The sequence below is a fragment of the Melanotaenia boesemani genome, chromosome 3, assembly GCF_017639745.1.
Source record: "Melanotaenia boesemani isolate fMelBoe1 chromosome 3, fMelBoe1.pri, whole genome shotgun sequence".
NCBI classification, from domain to species: domain Eukaryota; kingdom Metazoa; phylum Chordata; class Actinopteri; order Atheriniformes; family Melanotaeniidae; genus Melanotaenia; species Melanotaenia boesemani.
Window position 1 is genome coordinate 11,442,799 of NC_055684.1, and position 17,268 is coordinate 11,460,066.

Consider the following 17,268-nt stretch of genomic DNA (forward strand, 5'->3'; position numbering starts at 1 on the left):
ACATAAAGGACTAAGCTGCTGTCTGATAAAAAATTCATGAACTGACGCTTATTTTTCGCAATGAAATTGTAATCAGACAGAAAATGGTGATTTTTTTTTTTTTTCAGGAAACTACTCTCAGTGGGGGACTGTGTGTCAGACAGGGTGGTGTCAGCTATGCTGGAGCAGCAGTAGAATATCATCTGTGGATAGGGCTCCTCCAGAGACAGACTACTTTGCATTAATAGTGTGAAGGAGTGCTAACGTAGGTCCTTAATTCCTGTAGCATTTAGACTGGAAACCAGCACTGTTCCCAGTAAACCACACATACAGGATCAGGGCTCCAGACTGCGACCAAATGGGCGCATTCTGCGACTAAAGGTGATACGAGAAAAGGAGACAAACGCCAATGAAGAATGTGACAACCTATGCGCATGAGCGGGGATGAATGACTAACGTGATTTGATTATGTGTGGAAAGAGGTGGGTCTTGGAGGAATTTACTATTCGTCAGTGTTGCCAACTTAGCGACTTTGTCGCTATATTTAGTGAGTTTTTAGACCCCTCTAGCGACTTTTTCTGGTAGTATTGGAGACTTTTGGAGACTGATGTGAATGAACATAGTTTACTTTTCCCAATGAAGAGCGGGTGCTGCGCAGACCCCTCCCCCATCCAAAAGCACTCATACGAGGCTTGCTCCTCACATGGCAGCTCCCAGCTGCATTCAGAGCAGACGACTTTCACCTGTTTCATGACCAGGCTGAAAATGAAACGTACAAAGCTGCTGCAGGTCATCCTGTCCTGGCATACCGTCAGAGTAATGTCTATTAATGAAGAGTGTGGACAAAAATATTTAAAAAGTTAAGTGTTGTGACATGTTTCAGACTCCTAATTAAAAAACAAAACACACTTAAACTGAACTAAAAAATAAAGAAATTATTTTTTATTATTAATTTATTTTTGCTGTTCTAAACATTTTTAGGTTGTCAAAAATTAATTTATTTTTTTTACTTTTCCACAACATCCCTCTTTATGGCAGCATTGATTACAACTACATGTTATAGCCTGATTATGCTAATTAGCTACTTCTAGGACAGCCAATAGTTACTTTTCTTACTGAGGAGTTGGGAACAGCAGCTGGATAGGAGCATCAATCCCTGAAGCTGTTTATTACCAGGAACTACATGGACAAGTCATACCATGCCCTATGGGGGATAATGGTGACAAAGTTGCTGTTCTGCTTTGATGTAATGGTCGTACCTACAGCCACACATTTACAAGCGGTAATCGCCACTACACCAACACATTTCAGTTATGTTAGTTTGAGGTAACACTATTTTGTTTAAATAAGGTTGAAATGCTTTAGTTCTCTTTTGTTAGCGTGCACCATTGTATTTTTAATTCTGTTTAAGTTCTGTGTATTGAACATATATTCTTTTCTCTTAATGGTGCTGGGGGAGTCTTATGAACGCTTGGGGCAGAAGTGAGCACAACCGGTGGAAGCCAAGGAACAGGAAGTGCCATGGGCCTCCATATCTTTAAATATTTAGATTTGATGTTTGGATTTTGATTAGTTTGATTTCTTTTATCATTTTTAGTAATTCCTTTTTTAAAGTAATAAGTGAACTAACTGTTTAGGTTTTTTCTCATTGTTTAATGCATTTGTTAGTATTTGTTAACCCCTCATGTGTTCTAGATTGGTCTGATCGGCCAGTATTTAAGTGCCCCTTTGTTTCATGTTTGTTAGGTCCGTTTGGTTCTTGTGTTAGTTTGGTTTTCTTTGAGTTTCATGTTAAACACTTTAAAGTTTTCTGAGTTATTGTTATACTTTTGTTTAGTTTTTTTTTTTCATTTGACCTCTTTTAAGGCCCCAAAATTGTTCGTGAGTATTCTTTTGGGTAAATAAAACCCGTTCCTTTTTAAAACCAACTGTGTCCTTGTCCTTCATCAGCTCGGACTGATGACATGACTAATGATATTTAACTGGAGCATGTGAAATTGTGCTTTCAAATTTAAGACAGAGAAAAATGATTTCTTCTAAAGTAGCATCACAGAGGGTTTTGCACAAGTATGTGAACCTGGTGTATGTGATAACACCAACTCATGATACCAAGACATGGAGACTCCAGCTAACATGTTAACAGAAGTTGCCTGCAGTCAAGTGGTGTGAATTGCACAGTATCAGATCACAAACAAAACAAAATAAACAACGAATTTCCAATTCACAGAAGGAAATTTCAGCAAAATCACATTTCAGACCAAAGCCATTTCGAAGGAAGTTCCTCAGCCCCGACCACAAAGTCCAACATGACTGTCCGGCACATGAAGTGTCAACAGCTTGAGTAATACAATGTTTGAGCACTTTTGCAGTTTCTGTTCTCCTTAAAATCAGTGGCTCTGTCTAACCTCTGTCATTGAAGATGTTACTTTGGTATTTGTGTGATAAAACTAGATTTATGGATCATTTTCTGATAATGAAAAATCAAACAAGTTTTCTAATCTGCAATTAGAATATAATCAGTCCAGATTTAATATCATTCTCACCTTGGAGTTTAGGAAGTGCAGGACAAAATGTTGGGAACAGTCATAAAAAGTCTGCATCATTCACTTTATGTCAATGCATTTAAAAGTTTTCACAGGGCTGACTTATGGAAATACTATACAGGTTAGTAGCATGAAAAGACGTCTCCATAATGACTTCTTCTGCCTTTTTGGTTGGTTCACATTGGTCTGCACAGATAAACTACATGTCTTGTCATTTTACTTCTGTAAACTTCAGAAAAACAGTAAATATGGACACAAAGTTTAAATGATATGTGCCACGGCTGCACGATATCAGGAAAACATGCAATAACACTGTTGGACGTTGGATGGAGAATATGATCTGCAATAAATAAAATATGTAAAGCTACTGCTTTAATTTTTACTCATACTGAGCTCAACTCACAATACTCAAGCACAGACGGCTGCTGAACTTTATAGCTTGTGCTATAATAAAGCTAGTAGCATGTTTTAGCTAATGCTAGATTTTAGTAACTCTTCTTAATAAAAATTATTTCATCAGCAACACAAACAGAACATGTACTATGGTGTCTTTCAGCCTGAAGACCATGAATAAAATAGAAAACTGACAGCCTTTGCAAAAGTTTTAAGATGTTTCTTTACCAACTTTTGATCAATTATAATGGAGATTCATTTTATATTCCAGTGTGGATTGTCAAAAGCAGTTTCTGTCAAATCAACAAGAGTTTTAGACATTAATAGACCGATGATATATGATAAAAAGAATAATTGTGATAATGCAGAAAAGATGCCCTCATCAGTAACGGTTGACCAACATCATCTGTCCATAACGCTATGTCAGCAGACACGAGGTAATTAGGGCTCACAATTAAGGCAGCGCCACAACACACAAAACATTGGTTGGGTTGCTCCTTGCGGTTGTCCTGTAAGTGGCAGCGGAGATTAAACCTGTGTCCCCTGGTGTTTGGCACAAGTATTCGACATGTCCTCCAGAGTACCTGTGCCTGTAGTGTGTCATCTCTCCTCTAACCAATGTAGTTTGAAATAGCAGATGTCCTCTTCTGTTTAGCAACAAGTTTTTCAACATCCACATTTTCCTTGTTCCTCATGTTACCTTCCACCATCAGAATGCTTACTCCATGTGTTCTAATGCAGCAGCCATTAGCATCTACATGAAGCAGATATCCAGGACAGCAAGAGTCCATTTGATATGCCACTGATGTGCACAGAGTATGAATACTAAGCAGCGTTATGAACAGTGTCACATCACCTCCTCAAAATATGCAGATAGGGACTACTTATCGCCAGGGTCCGAAATTAACACTCACAAGGCGCCAAATGCGAGTAAATTTTACGTTTGGCGAGTAAATCTCAGCTGGCTATCTGCCACATGGTCAGTAAATGTTTGTACCAAATTAGTCATGTTTTTAAGTCTTCCTTTTGGTGGATTTCTTCTTTATGTTCCTCTGCTGTCTGCATGTATGAACGATGCACACTGACGCAAACACTCGCACATGAAACAAGAAAGTGCTCCACTGTTTCAGTTCCGTTTACTGTTTAGCTCAGGCTAATTAAGTAGGGTGAATATGTGGAGATTTTTAGCAGGAGCCGGTCAGCTTTCCAAAAGAAAGAACGGTGAACTGGAGGATAAATCAGCAGGGCTTACAGCCCCAACCAGAAAATTCAGTCAAAAGTTTGGATATAGCCGCGCCTTCTGTCGGCTTCACGAACCAGTTCCGCTCGCTTCCCACGCGCCGACTGTAGACGGTAACACACCTGCGCGTCACACTGTCGGCACAGCAGCACTCTGCTGGACGTGATGTTAGCCTGTTAGCTGAAGGGTGACGACAGCTGCTTAACGGGAGCGACGTGAATCCGCAAGACTACAAACAGCTGTCAACCGATTAACTTATAAATATGATAATGATACTTATTATTATTGTACTGATCAGTTATTAAGTTCATTATTATTATTATAAATCAGCTTTTATGATGATTGATAAGCTATTTATATTCAATATTACTGATTTGTCATGAATCAGATCAATAAGCTTTAAATTTATTTATTATTCATTTTTGTTAAGTTTAGTTTTTAAACAATAAAAAAAGCAAAAATTAGGGAGTATGATCCCACCAAGGCTGTAATGCTGTGGCACAAGGACTGTTAGGAGAGGAGGCCAGACGAAGAGTAGAGAGGGACGAGTCTGATCAGGTTTTAGTTAATGAATTAACATTTGATCAAATAAAACCATTTTTCTTGTTGCCTTTGTTTAATGTTGCTGTGACTTCCACTTTCAGTTTGGATACAACACAAAGTAGTATTATAGAAAATAACATGTGCTTAGAGGTATGTGTTTGTAAAATAACTTAATAATTTGGCCAGTAAAAAATATGTTTGGCCAGTGGATTTTTTCATCTACCAGCCAACTTGGCTGGTGAGTCAAAAAGTTAATTTCGGACACTGCTTATCAGAGTTTAGGCAGCTGCTGCAATACATGTATCACAAAATCTAATATCGCGATAAAGGTAAAGTTTTGATATATTGTGCAGCCCTAATATGTACATCCACCAGAAAATATTAACATTTAGCTTCTTTGGTTTATAAAAAATAAATGAAGCTACATACAAGACTAAACATAAAACCTAATTATTTATAAATTATAAAAATTAATAAAAACTAAAACTTGACCTTATTTATTCCAAAGGCTGCCATCATTATCAGGGAGTCTAAGGCTTGTAACTTCTTATCACACAGCTGAATATGTATTCACAAAGAAAACTAGAGTTACCGAAAGTCAAGTCTGCACTAGGTCTACATTCCTACCAACAACCAATAGTTCCAGCTTACAGCCAGGAAGGAAGTGATGATACTGTAGAGCTGCTTCAGACCACATCTCTGCTTAATCAGCTGTTTTTGGTGCTTTCATTTTCTGTATTTGGAGTTTTGAACTACTGACCAGCCATCATTATTCTCTATTGTGTCATGTTAAGGATTGAAGAACCAGCCAAACAGGCAACTAAACATCAGTGTGAGGCACAGACTGGTATTCAGATGACGTTTTCTTTGTTCAGAACTAAAGGCATGTGCACACACCCCTTCGTCTTTAATGACATATTTAAGTAGTCGATAAAGAAGGCCATAGTTCTACCTGCTTAAAGATTACTAAATGATTTACAGCCTGTTACATTAACACCAATAATCATGACGTGCTTTAATTAACACCAGTAATAACAGGGCCTTTAGTTTCAGTGTGATTTTCGGTAGTGCCATGAGCACACAGCTGCTGTAGGAGGAAAAAAAAAATCAATGTATCACTCAATTAAACAAATGCAGTATTTTTCAGTAAAACCCTTTATGGAGCAGACTGTTCAACTAACTGGAATTTAAACTTAACAGGTACCTTGGTAGAGTTTATTTAGTAACATTTATTACTAAACAGTCTGATATTATTGATCTGATGTACAAGACAGCAGGTCATAGATGCTCTCTTGTGTCGCTCAGAGTTCTACCCTGATGCTACACAGTGTGGCGGCTGTAGCTCAGGAGGAAGAGCAGTCGTCTTTTGACCGGAAGGTAGGCAGATCAATTCCAGGCTTCCACTGACTACATGCCGAAGTGTCTTTGGGCAAGACACTTAACCCCACGTTGCCTCCCGATGTGCCTATCGGGGTGTGAATGTGTGTGTGTGAATGGGTGAATGTGATAAGTAGTGTAAAGCGCTTTGAGTGGTCAAACTGACTGGAAAAGCGCTATATAAGTACAAGTCCATTTACCATTTACACATTAGCGCACACACTTCTGTCTGCGGACATAGAGCGCATGTTGGAAAACACGCCAGCCAGCTTAAAACCAGACAAAAATATCAGTTTTTAAAACTCTCTCTGGGAGGTGAAGATGGAAACACACACAGTCCGGTGAGGAGCAGCCAAAGTATTTCTACTGCTCCGGCATTACAGCAAGAACGTCATGTCCATCACAGGAACGTGCACCGCTAAACAAACGTAGTCTACCGTCATTATATTTCTGAGTAGTATTTGAACTTACAATGGATCATATATTCTTTCTAGGTTTTATTAACATCAAGATGTTGTCTATATTATATATTCTAGAGTTGCGTAGCATTGGATTTCTTCATTTTTTTTTATAACATATTAGCCACCGCTGAAACTTCTGGCGGAGATTTGAGCTGGGTTAGTGTAGGTGATGTCACACAGATGGGGGGGCCGCAGCGGTCAAAACCTATTCAACCAATCATTTAACTTTTCTGCTTCAAGTTGCTCAGGCACAGTGAAAATCTATTAAATTAGATAACAGCCACATGTGAGCAAATTCCACGTTTTACAAATTGATTCCAGCTTCCACAATTCTGTGTTGTTCTTCGTCGTACCGGATGTCTGTTGTACATTGCTGTTAATTTCAAATCAACGCAGCTGTGGATCAGAGCCAATCAGAGGTGAAGACCCATCCTTTCTCTTGGCTTTTTTATCAGGGTGTTATTCTTCTCTGAGCTCAGGAAAGAGGGACTGAACACAGAATATGCAGACAGATATTCAGTGAGATAAAAGTCCTTCACCTAGACCTGTGAAATGTTGGGCATACCAGTGCGGCCAAGAAAAAAAGTTAGCTGCACTCAACAAATTTTTAAAAGCTAAATTTAGTGTTGTGTGGATTTGGTTGGCTGGACATCATTTTGTTAAAGGTCCCATATTATGCAAAATTCACTTTTTAATGGTTTTGGAACAGTCATACTGGTCCCCCCGCATGTGTAGGAGACCCGTAAGTGTGAAACTCTTTCAGGCGCTCTCTCTCCCCCCTGCTCCACCTCTAGGGAAGTAAACGCTGAAGTGAGCGAGTTTGAAAGCGTGTACGTTAAGACGTCATAAGGGACAATAACCACTCCCCACAGAGCGATGGACCCGCCTACCGGCTCTCAAAGCCCGCCCTCTAAAAATCACCTAGCGCCCAGTGTTTATCCTTTTCAGCAACCCTCGTTAGCGGACATGGCTAAGCGACAGAAGCACTGTTCTGTTTGTGGCTGCATAAATGAACACGAAAACGTTTTTTTACTTCCATCCACTGAACCCACGAGGACTGAGTGGATTAATTTTATTTTTGGAGGAAATGTACCCGGAAAACTTCCAAAGGTTTTGCATGTCTGTGGCCAGCATTTCAAAGAGGACTGTTTCCACAACATGGGGGCATGGAAAGCAGGCTTCGCCAACCGTTTGAAGCTGAAGCCAGGTTCAATACCAACTGCCCGTGACACAGCTGGAGAGGTAAGAGCTGGCAGTTATTTTATCGTTTCGGCCTTATTAGTCTGATAGCTTGAAAATATATTAGCACTGTTGTAAATGTAGCCAAGTCACTGTTTCTACTGTTTGTATCCGGTGCCATTGTGCATCAGATTGGTGAGCGTAGCTAGCTGTGTTCTCCGTGCGTCACGGTTTGGGTCGGTAATGGGGGCTTCAGGAATGGGTTCCGGTGTTCCGGCGTTTGTTTATCCTTCACTACGCTGTAATCAGCGTCTAGTTACCGCTAAGGCCTAACCTGTCAATCACCTCATGACGGGCGATGCGATGGGCGGAGCCAACAGCTGAGCTGCTCCACCAGGGTTCCGCCCACCATAAACGGCACATTTCTGAAGCTGCTAAAAAGAGGGAGGTGAAGAGAAGCCGCTGCACTCAAACTGAGGGTCGATTTGTCCATACCATGGCGGAAATATTTAATTTAGATATTAATGAATGGTCTCAGATTGGGAATAAAGTGTATAATATGGGACCTTTAAAGGCCACACATTCAGAGTGCCAGCCAAGCCACCAGCACAGACTATAAAAATGAATAAATACATAAAACATGTGACCATCTGCTGTAGTCAGGTCTACAAAAAGAAAGCAGAGGTCAGGGCATGACAGTCACTGCGGGATTCGAGCATAATATAACTCAGTGGTTCTTAACCTGGGTTCGATCGAACCCTAGGGGTTCGGTGAGTCGGTCTCAGGGGTTCGGTGGAGCGTCCGCCGCAGAGGTCCACCCCTCAGTCTAGTCTACAGTTAGTGAAAGCGTCCTGCTCTGAGATTTCCAACCGGTCCGCTTTGAGGTCGCTGGTTTATGCAGCAGAGTGAGACCTCCCTATCAGACCGCTAGGGCTGTATATGTGTCTGAGTGAGACTCCCTACCGGTCCGCTTTGAGAGCGCTGGATAAGCAGCAGAGTGAGACCTCCTTCTCAGTCGGGACCACACATCGGAATTAGCCCGTTATCTCCCGAGCGCCGATCCAGGCAAATAAGGCGATCTAAAGGGTCGATCGCCGTACGGACTCATGACGTGGCGGCGGGGAACTGGTACTTTTACCCACTGTGATGACACGTTGTAAAACGGCTGTAAAGGAGTGGACGCGCTGCCAGCGTATCACTTCCTGTTTAACAACACCTTCTTTAATAACCCTCCATCTGACCAGCGGTGTGCGTCAGTGAACAAGGTGATATTAATGCACTATTCATTTCGTGCACCAGTAAAAAAAAATCACATTTTATTTTTTACTAAAGAAGGGTTCGGTGAAGGAGCATATGAAACTGGTGGGGTTCGGTGCCTCCAAAAAGGTTAAGAACCACTGATATAACTGATTCCCGCAAACCTAGTTATTATAATCTGGGAAGTTCCCACGTACAATTACGGTGGTGTGTAATAATGTGTAGTGAAAGTTTTAATCAGAGACATACAACTGAAAGGAAGCGGAAGACTTCTGCTACAGATTTAGCGCGCTCCCTCCTTCTCAGCTCTGAGCTCCCTGTGCTGTCATAGCATCGCTCCCGCTGGTAAACTAAACGTTGCCGCTAAGACGATCCCTTCACGGACTGCTGGTTAAAACGTACACCTACCCTTAGATCACCTAAATGGGAAAGACACCAGAAGAAAAGATCAGCACTAGTATTGGTTCTAGTGTCAGTGATGCCGGAAATGACCAAAATTCTCAGAGTCCTCAGGCAGCGCTGGTGCCGGTAAAATTACCAAGCAGTCCAAAGAAAACTTTTAGACTAACTGGCTCAGAATATTTCCATGACTTGAATATAACAGTGGTGCCATAAACGGCACAATTTAATGTACAGTGTTCTGCCTTTTGCCATCAATTCTGCATCGCAAGTCAATGTTGTTTCTACACAGCAGCTGTAAAGAAAACAGGCTACTTCAGAGGGGCACTTGTAATTTGAAGAGGAAATTAACAGGCTTCTTAAAACTTAATAGTACAAAACTACCGAGCCCATCTGATGACACTGACAAAAAAAAGATGTTATCCTGTGATCTTGCATTATTAAGTCGTGGCCAGGGATTACACGTATGCTTAACTAACACGTGGTCACAAGTTAAGGGCAATTATCATTTAATTTGATTATAGAATTACAGAATTGCAACAGAGTTATCAAACCGTTTCAGTAGTAAACTAGAAGCACTCAGAGAGCGCAGACCTCCACCAAGCCATTGTAATTTTTATTTTTCCAAAGATTGTGGGCACTACTTTTCAGTTAAAAGCTTTAATGGCATACTTGATCAACATATTGTTGGTAGCCAGCAAAAAGGCAATAACAAGACATTGGCTGTCAAAAGATCTTCCAACTAAAACCGAGTGGATAGTAATTGTAAACGAGATATATAACATGGAAAGAATAACCTTCTCCCTGAACCTGAACATAGATAAATTCAATGACTACTGGAAGAAATGGAAGACTTGCGCACCCTCACAATGAAAATGAAATATACATACAATGATACGACTATAAACCAAGGTGTGTGTTGCATATCACACTGATGTAGGTGTTGATACTGTTAGTGTTTTTTGTCTGTGTAGGTAATGGAATGGGAAATGTAGCTATCCTCTGAGGCTGATATAAGTAAACCTACTCTCTAATCTTAACAAAGGGATACAGTCCATAACAATACCAAAATAAAAATTCACGTCACCCTATGTAAAAATCTATAAATGCCAAGCTACTCTTAGACCACACTGTTATTTATTGATGGTTTCTCTTAACAGTCTGTGCCTGTTCTGATTGTTTCTGTTTGTTTACTGATCTATACTGGTGTTGTTTGTATGTATGAAAACAATAAAAAATAAAATATAAAAAAAAATAAAAGCTTTAATGGCAAAATTATCCCTATATCCCTATTATTGTTTTTAAAAATCCTTAAAAAATTTCCTGGATCGAGGGGGTGCTCTGGATCACCCCCAAAATCTAATCACCTGTTCCTTATTCCATTTCTGAGATTTCCCAAACATTTTATCAAAATCCATTCATAACTTTGAGTTATGTTGCCAGCAGACAGACCACCGCTGCTGAATGATTGACTGACGCTAATTTTTCTCATCTGGTTAAATTCATGAAAGAGATGGGGTATTCTTCTAGAATCACCAAGATATGGTAGCTACATGAATGAAAAAGGTCTGCCAGAAATGCACCAACAATTTACAGGTACACTTGTGAAAGATATTGACAAAGCTGTGGTAAAAGTCCTTTTCGACTTAATAATGGATGAATCCACCACAAGTAACGCCAACTAACTCATTAACATACACATTATAATCAGATTTAAACAGAACAGATAAGGAACTCTGAAATCATGTGAACATGAATTCAACATACAAAGAACACAATTAAGAAATTTACTGAATAACACAAACCTCACCAGTCTGATGCTCATTTCAGAGCATGACCCTCACAAGATGAGGCCTGTTGCGATAAGCAATAAGTAAATTAATTGAACGGTAAGAAAAAATGAGTGCGATGAGTCTGTCAGACACAATGATTTTCATTTGTTTTTTTATCTTACTTAACCATAGACTGTGTATGACAACAGGTTTTACTATGGAGTATCTGGACTGAACGCTCTCGTTTCTTGCGGAGTGATCTCTCTCGTGTCTTGACGGCAGCATGTTGCAGCGTGAGACCGTGGTGAAGCACTGTGCGAGCTGGTATGCCACGTTTGTTTTACAGGGCTGCCAACTCTCACGCATTGGCTGTGAGACTGACGCATTTGAGTGGCTTCTCACGCCCTCACAGTAAACCTTTGATCCCAGTGGGCTGCATAACTTTTATGCCGGTGTCCCGGTGTATGTAAAAAAGGCGCAGCGTCACATCGCAGTAGCGTGCGGTTTACTCACTGCTCATAGATCAGTCTGCCACGCAGTGATGAGGGGAGATATTTCAGCTTCACAAACAGCAACAATGCGCACTATATATATTTTTCTAGTTTTTTTTTTTTTTTTTTTTTTAATACAATGGTACTAACTTACAGTTTTGCTGATTTTCCCAGTCTGAGCCCCATGTTTAATTTTTTACATATATATTTCTTGATGAGCAATTTTGTTTACAGAACGGAGACTTTATTTTCTATCAAACTACTTGTTTTTGGTTCTGTTTGGTTTTCATTCATTGTTAATGAGACAGAGTCCATTCTATTTATTGTTTTTGTTTTATTTAAAATTTCCACCAGTTCCAGTATAAAATGTTCTTTAGAAATTTTATTGATCTTAGAAAGGGTGTACTTGCATAATTTTGGCATTGTCATATTAGTTGAAAATGGTCTCAAAATGACAACATTACCGCTTGCGTTATGGCAATAATTTGACTAAATTAATCGCACAGCAAAATTTGTTATCATGATAGACCTACCCAAGATAAGTTTGATTTTACTGGAACTCTTACCAAATGGAAAGAGATTAAGCACAAGAGAGAGGACAAAACAGAGCATTAAGGGAAACAAATACTTTCATCTGTTTGTGGGTGGCTGAAGCAAACTATTGTCTGACATGCCTTCCCTGTCTGATGGTTGAAGTGTGTTCTATGTGTGTGTGCATGTGTCTGTGTATGTGCATATTGATGTGGTCAGTGAAGCCGCTCATATCGCAACTTTACGTCCTTGCATTGGAATATGGAGCAGTTCATATTTTGATGTGTTCTCGTGTGGTAATCCTCAATCTCATGTAAAACATTTTTGCATGAGCACTGAAGGGAAGCTGAATTTTATAAGATAAAAAAACAAATTTCAATGGCAGTATTTGATAGTAAAATTGCAATTAAGATTTTTTTTTCAAAATCATTCAAGTATAAAAGTAAAAACAATCTTATGGAAAGCTTTGACTTTTGCATGTTATGCCTATGTTTTATATATATATATATATACATACATACACATATATATATATACATACATATATATATATACATACACACATATATATATATATATATATATATACATATATATATATATATATATATATGTATGTGTGTGTGTGTGTGTGTGTGTATGTATTAACAAATAAAAATAATGCTTTATTCCAATAATTTACTGTCTTAAAAAAATCTAATCTCGGAGAACAACCCAGGATACACCCTGTTGAGTTTGTATAAAAAGGAAGTGCAGTATGTAATGTTTTCTGAAAAAAAATTAAATTATGTGACAATCTGGATTCCTAATTAGCTTTGTGGTGCACATTTTCTTTCCTATTGTGCATTAAAATAACCCTAACAACCATCAGCCTATTCCAGCCTGCAGCAGAGAAGCTGCACATTACTCAGTCTCAGATGACTGTTGGTGGAGCATCTTGTGACTGAGAGCAGAATGGAAAAAAATCCTCACAGTCTGCTGTTTGTTGGGCTGAGGACCAGTGGGACAATGTGTCAGTCTGAACAGTTATTTTTCACAAAGCCCAGGAATGTTTGGTGTCAGAGTGGAGAGCATGTGAATGCAGAAAACACAAGCTGCTATTGACATAAATGAGTGGGAGGAGTGTACTAACAGCCCAATCAGGAAGCTACTGAGAACGTGACAGTCAACTTCATAAGAAGAGTCTGATGGGAGCAGGCGAAGGAGATTACACGTTTATGCAACAGGGAGCACATACCAGAGTGATCACGGATCCGGCTCAATAATCTTGTAGATACAGCATCATTTTTGTGAGTCGCGAGAAGGAAAAATATAAATCAAAGGTTCCTCAAGTATTAGGTTTCTCAATGACACTTTAGGCTCTCAATTACATTTTTAATGTCATAGTAGGTGCATTTAAAAAAATAATCATGGCAAGTTTATTACTAGGAACCATTTGAAATGTAAAACAAAATAAAATAATAGAGTATATTTATAATTTTACATTTGACTTAGCAGACATTTCTATGCAAAACAACTTATAAGTAAAGAAAGAGAGGCAGGAGAGAGGGACAAACCCGCTCTAGTTCATTTTGTAGCTCGTACCACCATCATGGAACCACCAATGAGAGCAGTCAAGAGATGTAAGTACCAGATGATCCTGAGGGGAGCAAAGAGGTCAAAAATGATAAGTCACTGAAGGTAGCATAAGTGGCTTGAATTCGATGTAGGAGCCATGAGTAGCCAGTGAAGTTCAATGAGTACTAGAGTGTCCTGTATATCTTTGTTGATCAAACACCAGACATGTACCACAATGTACTAAACCTGTAGGGGTTACACTGCATGCTGGGAGACCTGCTAGGAAGGAGTTACGGTGATCCAGACAGGAAAAAACCATGGCATGTATTAAGAGCTGCACGGCATACTGAGTCAGTATGTGAGGGATAGCTGGCCGTCAATCATGGCACCCAGGTTTCTCACCAACTTTTTTTCAAAGACAGCTGAAAAGGCTATTACTATGTATTGTATTGGATGGAGACTGGCTGGAATGATCAAAAGCTCAGTCTTAGATAAAGGAACACTCTTCAACTAAACTGCTCCATGAGGATATGTCACAGAGACCAGCAGAAATGTGTGCTGAAATCAGAGGTCATCTTACAAGAACAATGTGTATATTTGCTTATCTCCTGTGTAGTGGTATAAAAAATTATTTAAAGACATACTAGTGACCTGAGGCCTGATGGTATATTGAGCTGCTGCCTATCATGGCTTGGAAACCTATTTTAAAGAAAATAAAGGTTAAATATAATAAGCAATTTTGAAAGTAGACTACAAGAGTGGACAGTTCAAACAGTAAATATTTTAATTGTCAAATCATTACAGCCAGTCGATTGATTTTAGTTTCCTGGTAAGTTATTTTCAAGTTTCTTCTTGTTCCAAATAAGATTCAGCATTTCACAACCAGATAATCAGGCTGCAAATCTGAAAAAATGACATTAAGGTCAAGTGGATTTATCAGTATCTAGTGGGTAGTTTGGGAACAATTGGTTAGAAGAGGGGTGCCCAAGTCCAGTCTTCGAGAGCGACTATCCAACATCTTTTAGGTGCATCCCTTCTCCAAAAACCTGAATTCCTTCAACTACATGTCATTCAGCTCTGCAGAGGCCTGATAATGAGCAATTTATTTGATTCAGGTGTTTGAGAAGTTGGAGAAGTTTTTGGTTTAAAAGGCATCCGCCATCTGAATCTGTCATCTGTGCTGCTGAAAGCAGGGCACTGACATGACACGTTCAAAGTCACATGAAAGCACACAGGGTGTGAATGTCATGTATGGAAACTCTCCTTCACACACACCCATAGCTCCCCCCCACTTAAAAGCCACTTAATTTTCATTGACTAAGACTGCACTGACAATCAAACAGTGAAAAAAAGACCACATATACAGTTCAGAAGAGCAAATCTCTGATCCCATCCAGAGTCAGAAGTCACTCATTCAGAGTTCAGGAAACAAAAGTAAAAACAGTTGAGAATAAATTCAGTCTCTGAAGAAAAGCAGAGATTTTTTTTTCAAGTAGCAGCAGCAAGCATGTCCCTTTTCCTCTGATTCTTTATGTTTTAACAGATTTCATCTTGTCCCAGTTTGGAACATCTTGGCTTTGACAGCGGAGTACATGTCAGATCCGAGATTTGTGTTTCTGTCTGTGTGTGTGTACACAGGGATGAATGACTGTGCACTGATTGTGTGCAGTCACCATAGCCAAACGGGCAACGCCCAGTTCTCCAACACAAACACTGCATTCCTCGTACCCTGCTCCCTGCTTAACAGACCACAGGCCAGGGACTAGTACTGAGGACTGGATGGAGTCCTGGTCACACTGTCGGGAGAGTAGAAAACAACCTACAACAGGAGCTGCAGATTCTGCAGTCTGAACAGGAACCATGGGGGTTTTCTCACAAACTGCAAAACCACTAATCACATGATCATATTCAAATTACAATAATACAATAACATCTGGAAGCACATCTAGAAGTAACAGAAATATGGCAGCAATGAGTGACATTAAAACCATCCACTTAGTTTTGTTCAGATCTTCCTGGTGCCACCAAAACAGCTTTGAAACATCAAAGCTTGTACTCTACAAAACCTCTCAACACAACAAGTGCAGAGATATCCAGCAGCATGTGGACAGCAGCAACAGATCCCAACTACAATAAACAAAACAGTTATGGACTCCATGGATGGCTTTCATTTTTAACTGGGAGGTCAATTAACCACCTTAAACAGTCACTAGTGCTTTAAAAAAAAAAAAAAAAAATCAGCAGTGCGTCAGCTAGGGCTGGGCAATTAATTGACTGTTAATCACAATTAAGATCTGGGTTTTCAACAATCATAAAAATGAAATGATCCGATTATTTTTGTCCTTCTCAGTTTCCTCTTGTGCTGTTTTCAGTTGCAAATCGAGCGCAGCTGGCATTGCAGCGCTCTGCTGCAGACTCCTCCCACAGACCCGTCTGCTTTGGTTTTATTCAGCGCGAGTTGCAAACCCCTCGCCAGTTAAGGGCTGGACACACGGGAGGCGACGTTGCTTCTTCTCCATCATTTTCTATTGAACTTGCGCGATGACACGAAAAGCGCTGCCATCCTCCAGCCAAGCAACAGTCGACATTCGTGCATGTGAAATGTTGCGCTCGTTCACCTAGGCGTGCACACGGGGGCGACGCGACACAAGAAAATAGAAAAATGTTCAATTTTTGCAAGTCCAACTAAATAATCCACCAGCTCCCAGAGACACAGAGAGACAAACTTTATAAACAAACATAACTTTTTTCCTCAATTAACACAGTGAACTAGGGCTGCAACTAATGACTATTCTGATGGACGATTAGTCACCAACTATTAAAGCGACTAGTCGACCAATCGGATTATGTATGTCATGATTATTATAAATGGATCTTATTTCACTTTCAGCTTTGAAATAAGGTTGTTAAGTAAGTCCGACGTGCCTCCTCTTTAAAAGTTCGAGCATTGCAGACGTACTTCTGTGGTACACAAGGTCTGCTTTACAAATCTCACATGTATTTAATTTATTTTGTAGAAGTTATCCCAGACTTTTAACGTTCTCTCCCTAGTCCGCCACCATATTTTTCCCCTGGCGGACTTTATTGCGCATGTGCAACTCTCAGCAGAGATTAATAAAAAAAAGGAAGAAGATGTCTCACTCTATAGGTTTTATCTTTTTTTTTTTTTTTTTTTTTGCTGACAATAGTTGACGGCTAAAGTCGTTGTTGACTATTTTTATTGTCGACTATTGTCGACAACGATGACTAATCGTTGCAGCCCTACAGTAAACAACCCGGGATTTAAGAAACTCATCACCATTTTGGACAAACGGTATCCCGGCCATCTCATCTCATCTCTCATGGTTGAGTGTCCCCAAATGCCCTGCATGATGAGTGTGGTGAGGGTGTTGTGAAGGACGTGGCTACAGTCCAATGTTTCGCCACCACTATGGACCTGTGGTCAAGCTGCACCATAGAGCCGTAGATAAATGTTGCGCTACATTTTTATTGATGCGGATTTCAACGTGAAAACGAAATGTCTCCAGACTTCTTTTTCCAGATCAC

The 17,268-nt window shown here is 39.8% G+C and overlaps 1 protein-coding gene and 1 long non-coding RNA gene across 6 annotated transcripts in view; one reads left to right on the forward strand and one right to left on the reverse strand.

Annotated features, from left to right (window-relative positions):
• The window catches only part of LOC121635895 (plasma membrane calcium-transporting ATPase 1-like), a 115,035-nt gene that overhangs the window by 82,150 nt on the left and 15,617 nt on the right, over nt 1-17,268 (reverse strand). The window lies entirely within an intron of this gene.
• LOC121636164 lies at nt 1,146-16,784 on the forward strand. The gene is made up of 4 exons (XR_006009664.1): nt 1,146-1,212; nt 4,849-4,854; nt 9,976-9,980; nt 16,774-16,784. It is a non-coding gene; the product is annotated as an uncharacterized LOC121636164 (long non-coding RNA).